The following is a 13,326-nucleotide window of genomic DNA, read 5'->3' as shown; positions in this document are numbered from 1 at the left end:
GTTTCTCCTAGATGAGATATAGTCAACAGAGCCTGGAAAATAATTCAGCTTATTTTGAAGTGGAGGGCTCAGAGATGTCTGTCTTCCCCTGGGTGAAATTCCAAAATTTGCAGGTGTATTCCCTAATGTTTTCCTCCACAAAAGAAAAAAAGTGCACCAACATCCAAGGGGGACAACATAATTTCTCGCCTGAGAACAAATCTAACTTATTTCGCAGCACAGAGTATCTTTTGGCTATCTTGTAAGAGAACATTGAACCCCTCTTTGAGATGAGTGAGTCCAGAGGAGAGCCACAAAGATAATCAGAGAGCTAGAACACCTCCCATACAAGGACAGGCTGAGAGAGTTGGGGTTGTACAGCCTAGAGAAAAGAAGGCTCTGGGGAGGACTTACAGCAGACTTCCAGTACTTAAAAGGGGCTACAGGAAAGCTGGGGAGGGGTTCTTGATCAGGGAAGTGCAGGATAGGACGAGGAGGAATGGTTTTAAGCTGAAAGAAGGGAAAGGTAAGTTAGCTATTAGGAAGAAATATTATCCTGTGAGGATGGTGAAGCACTGGCACAGGTTGCCCAGAGAAGTCATAGATGCCCCATCCCTGGAGATGTTTAAAACCATGTTGGATGGGACTTCGAGCAACCTGATCCAGTGAAAGGTGTCCCTGCACGTAGCATAGGGGGTGGAATTGGATGGGCTTTAAGGACTCTTCTATGATTCTGTGTCTATGATTTGCTGGCTACCACACTGCTGGGCTGAAGCTGGTCAGCATTGAAGGTGAGGTGGGAAGGCACCTGACCTTGCTGAAAGAGTACTTCATGCTCAAAAGGCAGACATGGGCATCACCAAAGCTTTTATTGGTGAAAGATAATGGAAACCATATTTGTAAATAGGATTCCCAGCCTCAATATATGCTGGGATGATCATTAACAGGGACTGCTGAGCACACCAGCTTTGCTGACTAGGCAATGTTTTTTCTATTAGAAAACATGAGTTTTTGGCCAGAAACATGGTCTGCAGTGAAGGTATTGCACTAGGCATTAGGATGTTTGCCCAGAGAGGTTGTGGATGCCCTATCTCTGGAGGTGTTCAAGACGAGGTTGGATGAGGCTTTGAGAAACTTGATCCAGTCAAAGGTGTCCCTGCCCATGCCAGGAGGGTTGGAACTGGATGATCTTTGAGGTCCTTTCCAACCCAAAGCATTCAATGATCTGCATCTGGCCTGTGCGTGGAATAAATACCAGAATTTGAAGATGCCTCTTTTCCCACTGGAGGAATATTATTTCCCCTTGTCTCTCCAGGCCTGTAATTTTTGTCATTCCTTTAGCATTTATAGATGCCGATTCTCATGGTGGAGCAGATGAAACTGTGTCCTGGATTCTAGGTTTTCCTTTTTGCCATTCATGAGGGTTCTTTTCAGGATGAGTGGGATCTTTTCAATCATTTAATCTAATTTATTTGCTGCGCATCACAGTCTGGAGACTTTAAACATGATCTTTGTGATCAGAAAAGGCAAGAGAGCCTTTGCCAGCAGGAGCCAGCTTACCCCCTGCATTCAAGCTCATGAAGCAAATACATGTGTACGGAGGAGAAGGAGGCATGGGGTCAGGGCTATCAAGCAGCAGAGACCACGATGCACAGTGATGCAAATTTCTCAGGCATCAGATCTGTATGACGAACAAGAAAAAAACATCTTTAAAACCTCATTACTTAATTATCATCACCACAGATGGTGCCCAGACGTAAGCTCCTTTCTGCTGTTCTTAATCCCATTCTAACCGACAACCCTAGGCAGAAGAGTCCATTTGTTTTTTTACCAGGAGAAGTGGTTGAGCACAGGAGTACGTGGTGGAAAAGAAAGCTGCAAGAAGGGGAGAGATGTAAAGCTTTAGGAAGTGACCTGGGGGCCTGTGCCCCTGTGTAGTCAGTAAGTGAGTATAAGTGTTCTACCTTTCATTTTTAGGGCTGAGAAACGTCAGCTAGAGAGATTTCTCTGCCTGGGTTTTGATCTCCACTGTGAGTGCTCAGGGGAGGTCTGGCCTGGAATGGATTATTGATTTGAGCAAAGCTATGTACCTGGATTACCTTCACTGTGGTGAGTTGAATCTGCCTCTTTCTATACGTGTGTGAATTAATACAGGGAAAAGGAGCAATAAAGGAGATACTGGAGCGATGAAGAGCAGGCAGCAGCAGAACATCTAATGTTAGTATTGACTGCCTTTTCTCAGTAGCTCTGTTGTCCTTCTTTCATGCATCTTAGTTTCTTACTAGGAAAGTGAGATGTGATTGATGTTCACATAGGAGAAATAGGTGCTCATGATAAGTACGTGTTATACTTCAGGGAGAAGGATGCTGATGTGATCAAGCCATAGCTGGTGGCTGTATTTTGCTCTCTTAAGCAATGCAGATGTTATTCCTCGAAGATTTCCAAAGACTGTTCTTGTGTTTTCCTGGGAGGCTTAGCAGTGGGCTCAGGGTCCATCCTTATTGAGGCATTTCCCAAGAAAGTAGGTCTCTTTCCTGACTAGAGCTGGATTCCACCTGTCCTGATATGATTCTCCGCAGCCTCTTAAAGTCTCTGGCGCTATTCAGGGACAGCAGGAGATTGCATGGATCAAGCCCATTAGAAGATACACACTTCTGTGCATGCAAAGGGTACTGCTGCCTGATTTAAGTAGTGCTGCCCAGGCACGGAGCCAGGCTGGTCACAAGCTTGTTCCAACATGAGTCCCTGATGGGAGAGATTGTGACTTTCACCACAAACCCAATTGGAATCTAAACCAGAATTTCCACTCTGATTTTCTCTGTACGTTCTTAATAGCTCACAAGGCCGCCTTTTTTTTTCTTTTTTCCTATCTTTTTTTTTTCTTTTCCAGTTGTTGGTAACCCTTCAGTCTCCCTAAGTACAAGTTAAAAGGGAGCCTTGTGTTTTCTGGCTAATACAAACCTCAGATCATTAACAGTTGACAGTTCTTCAGTGAATTGCTATTTAAAAAATTAATTAATTTCTTGGGCTGAAGAGAGGTTCATAGAGTTGAAATCTTAAGGGTCATTTAGATCATCACATTGGACCCTTTGAATAGTATGGGGCACGGCACTTCATCTTGTAGCTCCTGGCCTTTCATTTATGGTCTTTATATATTGCATTAGGAAACTTATAATGTTAGGACTGCATCTCTGTAGGGGCTGAATTAGCACAGAAGGGAAGAAGAATACTGATAGAAATTTACCAGAGGTCATAGATCAGCAGGCCAACCTACATGGTTTCAACTGTCTGTTATGGAAAAATATTACCTGGTGGCTATACTACTGATCTGGGAATTTCTGCATCTCTATGACTCTTCTTGTAGGCTGAGGACCAAGATTTATATTTGCTTTTGAACATCTGAAACTACAGTAGATTCTTGGCCTGTCTGTTCTCACTGTGAATTACTTGTTATGATGGTGATTGATTGGTATTTATCTTCTACGTTTTCTACTCCCCCAGATTACTCCCTACAGCAATTGAGGGGACAAGATGATGTTTCCCTCTCTTGCTTTTTTGTTCAGTTGGTTGGGTTTTTTTTTTTACCTGCTTCACTGGATCTCCCTTCGCTCTCTTTTGGAGGTTTAATATTTTTTTCCTCATATCTTTAATTGGTTTCTTGTAATCATGGCTGTCTTCTTATTTTGCCTTGGAGAAACATGAATCATTGGCCATTAGGTGAGTTTTATTGCTATCAATTATATTTACTACTAATTTGTGCCCATTAATGTAAAAGAGCAACAAACTAGAGTCAAGTGTAATATGTCTCTTATACAGCTGAGGTGGTTTAAATATAATTGAAAATCAGGTTTGAGAGATAAAGGACAGATGTCTTCATGTCTTCCCTTTACAATGCAATTTCCCCTCCCCCCCCAAAGTCTACTGTCTCTTAAAAAAAGAAAACAACGGGGTTTCTTTGAAGTTTAGTTTTAAATAACCTTTGAGAAGGGGCTTCCCTTCTCATTTGAGATTATTCCAATCTAAAGAACCTCACTTGCCCTTTTCTCAGTTTTATCCCATCTCACCTATTTATACCCTCTTGCTCTACATTAAGCGGTTCTGCTGTGCACGTGGAGAAAATTAACGCCTTAATATTTTAACCACGTACAGAATGAAAAACACAAGAGAAAATCAAGACCAAGGTGCAGCTAGTGCCAAAAATGTTGTTTCAGAAAGCACTTGATACATCTATTTGTGTAGTGCCTCCACTCATCAGCTGTCCCTCAGCCTAACTTATGTTCTGGCCTGCAGCATGAAGTTATTTCTCATTGTTCACTTACAAGGGTGAGAGTTCTTAACAAAGGGGATCCTACTTCTCCCTTGGCTCTCAGCTCCCTCTTGCCTGCCAGCCCTTTTATTTTCCCTTGGGCATTAGTTGGCTAAGCAATGTATACTCAGTGATTTCAATATTTTTATTCTCCTTCTGTCATCCAACCAACCCTCAATCATTTTGTTGCTTTTTTCCAAAACCTCTCAGAATTGTTGGCATTCTGTAGGCTTGTGGCAATCCAACATTACCCTCAGTCTTCCTCCTCCTGCAGAGTGTGGAAGTTAAGTTTGTTGCCTGAATTTCTTAGGTGTTACCACTGGTGCGGGTGCCCTGGATTGTGTGAAAGGAGTCCTGTGTGTACTTAAAGGCTTAGTGGGAGAAGCGGGCTACTGAGATGACAATTTACATCCTTCCATGATTATTTTGGAGCAGCTTACTCAGAAACAATGCACTTTTGTCAGAAATTGGCTTTATCTCTTTCTCTTCACTTTAATGAAGTAGTGTAAATCACTGAATTGGGTCCAAGGAGACAAAAGTTGCGCTTCTAGCATTGTCCTAGTGGAACTGGGTGAGTCACTTGATCTGTTAGTACCTGAATTTCCCCTTTTAGCATCTGCCTCTTCTCTCTGCTGCTCTGGGAACTGTGACTGTCACATAGGTTTGTTTCTATTCAACTATGAGATGGAGGGAGAGCCTAAGCACTGCAGGCTTCCCGAGCTGCCTCCTTTCTACCCACCGTCTGTGCTGTCTGCTGGGCTTCAGCTGTAGCTTGGCATACACAACATGCTTGGAAAAAGCCAGGCTTGGATATCTGGTGATGGCATACACAGGACCACCTGAATGTTTCCCAGCAAAGAGAGGTTGGCTCGTGTTACAGCATCCAGAGAGCAGAGGTGACCTTCTTGTGCATGCATGCCTGATGACAGTATGGTGACGGGCAAGTCTGTCCCTGACAGCAAGCCTGGGCCTGTGATGTCTGACAGTGTGGATGTTCTAACACGTGCGTTTCCCATCAGCCATCTCAGCAGTAGCCTCGGAGCACTGCTGGAATCCAAAGGAGCAATGAATCTGTAGAAATGATAGCTGCTTACTCAACAGACACAATGCTCATGCCAGAGCCACATTGTGTCAGCCTTACTCCTTAAACAAACGTGTTTTTCAACTTACTTAGCCTAGCGTTTCATCTCTACTCCTTAAACAAATGTGTTTTTAGACTTAGTTAGCCTTGTGTAGTCAGTAAAGCTGTGAGAGTGAGAAGTGGATTCTTTGCTACCTTATGGAGACATACATACAGGTGCCGGTTAACCTCCAGTGTCGTACTGGGTTGCACTGAGAGTGATAAAAGAGAAGAGAAGAGCATTCCTCTTGAAGCCCAGAAAGCAATAAGGCTATGACAGGTAATAAAAATAACCTGCAGAGTTGTAAATTCAGAATATTTCAACTAGAGTTACTAGGAATAAGCTAATTTACAGTAACTTCTGGTACTAGAAGTGCACATAAGAATAATGAGATATATCCTAAACATGAGGCAACTGACAGCCACTACAGTTGGTTCCATAAATTACAAGTGTGCTTGAAATTTTTTTGTGCTACTTGAGGGAACATTCACTTTTGCATCAAAGTTTATTTGGAATTATCCCACACAAACTGCTCAGAGGTTTCTTTTGCTCAGTGGCTTGGTTTCTTCATATTTGCATTCTTTTAGCATTAGCTGACCAGGCTTAGTCACCTGATGTCATCCTTGTTGCTTAACCGCACAAGCCAATCTCATGTCACTGAGATTTGGCCATGAGGTCTTGCAGGGAGGTAGTTCTGACTTGCCCTCCGTGAACACCTCAGCAAGCCCATACGCATGTTTGGCAGATGCCCTTGCCATTAAAGTTCAGGTAAAGTGAACAGTGAAGTCAGAAAAACGTGGCACTTGACCAACACATGGGAAAAAAACCAGCCTAAATAATCCTAGGTGTTTCTTGCAGTACTTTTCCAGACCTATTCCTGTTTTGTTGGGGATTCATTTCCCCATTTCGACATGCTATCACTTTAAGCTTCCTCAAAGGCACGCAAAGCCTCTTAATAAATAATCTTGCTATTTCTTATCGCATCTGCCTTTGAGTGAGAGACAGGACAAATGGGACAGTATTCACATCTGAATCCAGGTCAGGATCAGATGCAGGCTGGGAACTGGTGGTGATGAAGAGCTAAGTGATGACTGTGATGTTATATAAGCTTTGCATTAACTCCTACATGTTTTAGAAGATCTGTCTTTTTAGGATGGGTATCAAGCCAGGGAACAGAGGTGCACAGCAGCAAGGGGCATTCCATCTCTCCCCACACTTTCACATGTCACAGTTTACCATAGTATCTGAACGCTTTCTGCTCCATGAATTGTGAAGTGTCAGCTGAATTGGCCAACTCCGGTAATCTTCAGGAGAGGCAGGAGCAAGAAAAGAGAAGGTGAAGATGCTCAGAGCTGCTGAGGGTGGTAAAGGTAAATGTGAAAATATGGGAAAACAGGGAAAACACTAGATTGCAGAAGTGAAGAATTTTACAGGCAGGATTATCAGTAGACCTTGCATAGTGTTGTGAAAGCTGTTGAAGTTTATAAAGGTTGAGATAGCTAACTCAGAGACATATAGGTCTTTTAGCACGAAGGGATGGCAGGAGATTTTTTGAGAGATTACAGTCAAGAATCTAGGATTTGGCAACAACCCAGACACAAGTGTTTGGTGTGAAGGAGATGTAGGCGTTGAACACGACATGGAGATTGTGAGTTTGAGTGTTATATGAGCACAGGTTGTTTGCAGCAAGGAGGGCTGGGGAAGCGAAGTGTTTGTGGTGAAAGATAAGGAGGTGTTCTTTTAACCGTGATAAAAGTGTTGTCAGACCCACATCTAGAAGAGTTCAGAGGAAGGATAGGAGAAACTTACCAGTGGAACCTTTGGCCTGCTACCATGAATGTGGAGAATGATGTTGCAGGCTGACATCACAGAGAGCATCATGTCAACAGGAGAGAGAATTTGTATGAGAAAGAAGTACCAGGGAATTTGGGGAAGGTGTGGAGGGAAGGCAGCAGAAAATGGCCAGTCTCTTGCAAAGCAGACTGAGGCTAATGAAGGTGGTGTCCATTACTGTGGAAGAGAAGTGGATCTCAACTGCAGCTAAAGTAGAGGAGGGGCGGTAGTTGACTTTTTTATCTGTTTAATGTCAGGTTCAAGTGTTGAGTCTTTAAAAGGACCAAAACCATTCTGTTCATGAGGTTTCAAATGTTTCAATGTGAAATTTCTATTTCTTTTTTAACATTCAACTACTTTGAAAGAGTAAAAAGAAAATTAAGGTGAAACAAAATTTTTCATTGGATTTAAAATAGCTTTTTTACCTTATCATATCTCAAAAACATCAAAGGAATGCTATTTGAAGGGTCAGTCTACAAGGAAACGTGACACACTCTTTTAGCTCCCTCTGCCCAATATTTCAGGTTTCCATTGTGGTAATTATTTTCTATCCAATTAAAAATAAAAAGTACTTTTAAAAAATGTTCTTTGAAGGGTCATCCAGGGAGATTCCCCTACTTCCCCCTTCTTTGTTAGCAGTTAAAGTATTAATTTCTGTTAATTTAGAGCCAGGGCACAAGGAGTGGTATGCATGTGATGAAACAACCTTATTGTCACCATCTGTGTCCATCACCTTGATCTGTATTTCAAGACGTTGGAAAGAAAGAAAGAATAGTTCCAAGATAGAGTTAGCTGTAGCCTAAAAGATGCTATATCTCTCTGGTGAGTCTGAAGAAAGACTAGAGTAACAGTCTCAAGTAGAGACAGTACAGACATTCACATTGAGCCTGAAATATTCTGCCCAACTGTCATACGTTTGTCCCACGGTGCCCAGGCGTTGGCTGATCCTTGTCCCTGCTCCCTGGTTGCACGTGATCTCTCCAACCTTGTTTGGAGTCGAACGCATGCGGAGTCCCCTGACTATGGTACACTGCCACACCACTCTGTTCTTCCAGAAAGGGCCCAAAACATCTAGGAAAGACCGTATGTGTAGGAAATACCCACTACTGTTATGCAGTCGATCAGGGAAAACATTGTTGCTTGTGCTCCTGCACAGTGCCCCAAAGGAGCAGGTGTTCAGCAAACACTAATCCCAAGAGATCTTGTGAGCTCCAGTGAGTCCTGAGGTTCAATGGATGGGGAAAAGAAAGAACAGTTCATTGTGTTCAAAGTAACAAGCAAAAACCACAAGTTTAAACTTCAGAAATCACCAAATTTGGACTTTGGCCAGCATACCAGTATTACTAATCCTACTCTTGATGAGAGGTCAAAGTTCTGCTGACATGAATTAAAATCAAGAATAAGGAAAACTGGAAAGGATGTAAATCTTGGGGGTAGAGCAAATGTAGCAGAAAAAGCAGGACATTAATAAATTAAAAAGGAGGGCAATTCTTCAAAACTGGCCAAGTTATTGAATACCTTAAAAAAAAATCTTCTGAAGAAGAAAACTAGAGAAAAGCAGTTTGGATAGGATTTAAAGTGAGGGAAGAAGTCACTATAAAAAAAAGGTAAAGAATTAGTAGAGGAATCCTTGAAAATATTGCAAAGCTCACAGATTGACTTTGCTGATCACTTTCACACGTTTTACATTAAGAATGAATAGAGAAATCCACTGCATGACTCTCTAAAGGCAACTGTTGCTAAATGAGATGAATAAAGGAGAAAGTCAGAGATTATATATGCCTGATTTTTTTTTCCCCCTACTACTCAAAGCCAAAAAGAGATAGTCATTGCAGGTGAGACATTGTGTCTTCCAATATAGCGGAAGAAATGTTAAGGCAGAAATAAATAAACAGCTATACAGCGTAGAATTGTAGAGGGAAGGCCAAATAGACACATGATGACAGAAAATCTTCACTGCTTCTGACTTTATATTGTGTGTACTTGGCTTGAAAAAATATTTCAAATGGTTTTAGAAGACACAATGTTGGGTGATTAAAAGCTGTCCACAGATTCAGTAATCAACATATTGATAAAGTGAGAAAGAAGAGTATAGCTGTTGAAATATAGGAGTATCTATATTTAATATATTTTAATATTAATTAATATTAATATTTTATAGACTTTAAAATAGTTTTAAGAGTGCAAAATCTACTTTAATGGAACTCACAAATGATAATAATTTGGATGGAACTGCAGGCATCAGAAATGGACCTAGGATTGTTAGAAAAATGAAATCCATACTGGAAAAAAGTATATGTCACATACCAAAGATTTAATAATCTCAAGAACATATTTTGTTGGAAATGTGAAACTGGAAAATGATGGTGATATATTGGAAATTAACTTGTGCCTTACGGTGGATGAAAATACTAGGATGCAAGTCATTGTTTTGTTGCACATGTGGATAGCCCAACATTGAATTCAGGAAGCGTGTGCAGTGTCTGTATATTTGCAGAGTTAGGTGCTGTCTTTAGGAAGAAGGGTTGGAGTAGGTTAGAATGGAAATTGGAAAAGCAAGCTTCCAACACCTGCAGTTGCAGGAAACTACAGTGAGTTTCTTCTACTGACACACTGCCTTTAGCTGCCGTGTCCAGATTTAGTTGTGGACTGAAACATCTTCAAAGCTCATAGTGGCTTTCTTGGTTAATTTCTCAGTAGTTGGCTCCTGGGTGTCACGGTTTTTGGCTTGCGTTGCCTCAGGTCCTGTTTTTCGGGCATATTCCTAGTTCTTCAGCTGCTTGCTCCAGTCAGCTGTTTTGCTTTTCTGGATGCTCACACAATCAGTTTTGTTCAGCCTCTTTCTTCATAGAATTATAGAATCATTAAGGTTGGAAAAGACACCTAAGATCATCAAGCCCAACTGTCAGCCCAACACCACCATGCCTACTAAACCATGTCCCAAATTACCACATCTAGACTGTTTTTGAACCCCTCCAGGGATGGGGACTCCACTACTGCCTGGGGCAGCCTTTGCCAGGGTTTCACCACTCTTTCAGTAAAGAAATTTTTCCCAATATCCAATCTAAATCTCCTCTGGCAAAACTTGACTCCATTTCCTTTCATCCTATCACTAGTTTCTCGGGAGAAGATACCAACACCCACCTTGCTACAACCTCCTTTCAGGTAGTTGTAGAGGACAATAAGGTCAAAAGGCTCATCCCCCTTTACAGACAGGAAAATGAAGAAGTAAAACTTGGGTCCTTTAAAAGAATGTGTGCATACAAGTTAACTGGCCTAGGAAATCTCAACTGCTCCTCTATAAAGCCTCTTCTGTACCTGAGCTTCTACATCCTTCTTGGAGATGAAAACAGACCTGGAGTGAGAGACGGGAGGTGGAGGAGCCACTTTGTGTGACTGTGATCACATAATCAAGAGACATGCATACCAGACAGTCTTTATGAGAAGACAAAAGGACTGTTAACACCCTGCTCAACCCACGCTTAATTCTTGCAATACATATATGTGTTTGTGATCTTGTTCCTTTCATGTAATTAGTTGTGTCAGTTCTAGGTTTGAGTTTGGCAATCTGCTCCAATCTTGTCATGTTGTCTCCTCCATCTGGTGTGATAAATAGCACATCTGTTTATCAGTTTCCTGGCATAAACATGCAGATCAACTTGAACAAAAAACTTTGAGCTCACCTCAAAAGAAAATGCAAAGTTGTTTTCCCCAGTATAGCCATAAATGTCAGCAAAGGTCAGTGAGGGTTACCTAAAACCCTGGATCTTTAGAACAGCAATATTCTTAGGAAATGCCTGGTTTTGGCACTAGAAATACCCTTTAAAACAAAGCATTACCCTCATCTTCTGGGGATATTTCTGAGCTGTTGCTGGAGTTGAACTGAATGCAGTCTGAAACATCCAGATACAACAAGCTCCAACAGCAACAGTCACAGAGAGGTGTAATCGGAGTTGTTACGTTGATTGATCACAGCCAAGTGTGAATATGTGAACTGGCCTCTGGTTTCTTAAGACCTTGGTTTCACTCTAGGGAAGACAAATCCTACATTTCTTTAGCAAAAGAAAACCAATCCTCTGTGTTAAGGCTTCTCTGCTACCTTCAGTGGAAGAATGCTTTAATTTCACAGTGGGTTGTGACTAATGGCATCCCAGGGGAGCTGTCGCAGTACAACTGTATGAAGAATCTCGGAGAACTTATTGATGTGAGACAACAGGATATGTAGGCGAAAGAATAACCAATGGGCACCATCATGTCCCTGTCTCTTTCTATTCACCAGGACAACCTAGCAGATGCTCCATGTGTCATCCATCATCTTGTTTTATTATGTTGTACTCATGTACGACTATCCTTATGTCTGCTCCAAAGCAGAAAGCAAATCTCATAACTCAGAAGTTTGAACAAAATGTTAGTATAGAGCTGAGGATCCAGCCTTGATAAATTCTGTCTGGTCTGTGGTCACGATCTTGTCACCAGATCTTTATGGCTCAGTCCCTACACTCTAAACTGCTACTGATCCCGTGATCTTTGGTCTTCAGCTTCATAAATGCTCCTGTTATTTGCATGGTGAGGATGACTCTTGGCAAGGTAATAACGTTTGTCAACTGTATTTTATCTCATATTGAAGGGATTGAAGTTCATATTTAAAGTCCATGAAGAAGATGGGTGTAGCAGGTGTGTAGACATTGTCTATAGAATAAATGTTTTTAAAAGTAAGGAACTTTGAAAGAAACCTATTATTTAGCAATTCCATAGGATTTTATTTCTTTGCATCTGTGCTTGATTGCTGAAAACTAATTAGATAATGCATCTAGAATAGGAGGGAAATTTGCTGTAAGTGAATCTGATCACTGAGACTAATTCTTATGCTCCAGAAAGCTGGGCTTCTTGCTTACCTAGGTTAAGTGCAATGTAATCCTTTGCATGGAAGGCTATAGCTGGAAATACAACTTGAACTGCTGTGCTTTAAAGATTGACTTGTTTCAAACTGATATGCACTGAAATAAAGAAAAAAGAGTACATTCTTTCAAAAAAAAAAAAAAACAAACCAAATCAAGGCCAAACAACTCACCAAAGCCCTCCCAAAACCCCAGACCAACAATAAAAAACCTCTACTAAGATCTACCTCGCATTTATAAATGAATTCTTCATTTTCTTAGAGAAAAATCCAGTAATCACAAAAGGAATAGCTACTAATATTAAAGTAATTGGAAGTGGAGTATTCTGTCACATCATGGAAAAAACCTCTAATGATGAAACAGTTTAGGTTGTTACAAAGGATGGATCACGTTAAACTGGCACTTAGGTGGATCTTAATTAGCACATGAGCCTGAGCCAAGGCAAGTGCAGACAACCTTTGGAGAAGCTGCCTTAACTTTGTTAAATCACAGAATAAATGAGGCTGGATGGGACTTCGGAGAGTCTCTAGTCCAATCACACACTTACAGCCAGGCCAAATAGATCAGGGTGCCCAGCTGAGTTGTTAACATCTCCAGGGGTGTTTTTTTCTCCACATCTTAGGTTCCAGTCTTTGATCACCATCATGAAGAATTTTTTCTTATGCATATATGGCATTTTTCATGCTGCCAGTTCCATCCGCCACATCTTAGTGCTTTACTTTCACCTCTGGGAAGCATTTGGCTCTCTATATACTATACCTGTTCCATGTCCTAGGTACTTATTGTCCTAGACAATTATATGCACGCCTCCAAGTCTCTTATCCAGGTTCAATAGTTCTAGCATTGTCATCCTCCCCCTGCACATAGTGTGCTCCTGTTTTGTCCTGTCATCTTGGTGGCCTTTGCTGGACTCGCTCCAGTACGTCAGTATCTTTCTGGTACTATGGAGTGCAACCCTGGACACAATGTATAGATGTGCTCTCAAAAGAGCCAAGCAGAAGGGATTTATGACTTCTCTTGGCCTACTTAGGGCACTTTTGCTAATACATTGCAGTATGTGAATGGCATTCTTTGCCATGAGGGTTCACTGTAGATTCCTGTTCAACTTCTTGTCCACAAGGACCCCTACATCTATTTCTGCAAAGCTGCTGACTGTCAGACTGTATTGCTGCGTGGAGACTTACTGTCC

General features: G+C 41.5%; 1 protein-coding gene across 3 annotated transcripts in view; it reads left to right on the top strand.

Annotated features, from left to right (window-relative positions):
- Positions 1–1,792: 1,792 nt before the first annotated feature.
- RP1L1 (RP1 like 1) overlaps positions 1,793–13,326 on the top strand; it is a 43,032-nt gene continuing 31,498 nt past the window's right edge. The window contains exon 1 of one of the 3 annotated variants that reach the window (XM_054064044.1): positions 1,793–1,924. The gene's annotated coding sequence lies outside the window, so the exon portion shown is untranslated. Of the gene's footprint in view, positions 2,089–13,326 lie in introns of all 3 variants that reach the window. The other 2 variants (XM_054064042.1, XM_054064045.1) reach the window with 2 other exon arrangements.

This window comes from Cuculus canorus, chromosome 3 (genome assembly GCF_017976375.1).
Source record: "Cuculus canorus isolate bCucCan1 chromosome 3, bCucCan1.pri, whole genome shotgun sequence".
NCBI lineage: Eukaryota > Metazoa > Chordata > Aves > Cuculiformes > Cuculidae > Cuculus > Cuculus canorus.
Note: the sequence above shows the minus strand (reverse complement) of the source record. Positions and strands in the feature narration are given on the sequence as shown.